Source organism: Condylura cristata, unplaced genomic scaffold (genome assembly GCF_000260355.1).
Source record: "Condylura cristata isolate star-nosed mole 26May11 unplaced genomic scaffold, ConCri1.0 scaffold00054, whole genome shotgun sequence".
NCBI classification, from domain to species: domain Eukaryota; kingdom Metazoa; phylum Chordata; class Mammalia; order Eulipotyphla; family Talpidae; genus Condylura; species Condylura cristata.
The window spans coordinates 23165-23709 of NW_004567155.1; the positions used below are offsets into that span (position 1 = coordinate 23165).

General features: G+C 72.8%; 1 protein-coding gene across 1 annotated transcript in view; it reads right to left on the reverse strand.

Annotated features, from left to right (window-relative positions):
* LOC101635044 (basic salivary proline-rich protein 1-like) overlaps nucleotides 1–545 on the reverse strand; it is a 16907-nt gene that overhangs the window by 13709 nt on the left and 2653 nt on the right. The gene's annotated exons all lie outside the window — the stretch shown is intronic.

A 545-nucleotide genomic window follows, 5' to 3' on the forward strand; every position in this document is an offset into this window, starting at 1 on the left:
CCCCTCCCCTGTTTTGGGCTCACTCCCTGAAACAGCCCTTTGCCTTGGTGCTGAGATGGGAAGGAGCCGTGAGCCTGACCACCCAGGTGTCTGGGCTGTGTCCTCAGGGTCGGGGACGTGTCCTTTGATGGCCTTTGGTCCCAGTCCGGGTGGGGGGCCGCTCGCCCGGTCGGGGCTCTCTGCCGCCGGGAAGTGCCGTGGCGGGCCGTGCTCATGCCAACCGCGGGCGGTGTCCCGAAACGTGCGTCAAGCCAGGCGGCAGGCCAGGGGCTGGGTAGGTGGGGGTCCGGACAGGGCTCCCCGACGGCCCTCACGGAGGTGGGAGGGAGGAGGCCGCGGTCACGACCCGCGGGGGGTCGCAGGTGGGGGGCAGCTGCACCGCGAGGCGGGCGGTGCTCCCTGGAGCCCCTCATCCCAGGCAGCACCCCGCTGCTCTGTGTGGGAGGCGGAAGGCTGCTCCGGCCCCCAAGAGGCAGACCGCTGACGCCTGAGGCCCCGGCGCTGGCCGTGAGGGCGGGCGGGTTTGGGGGACGCCCAGCGTGCCC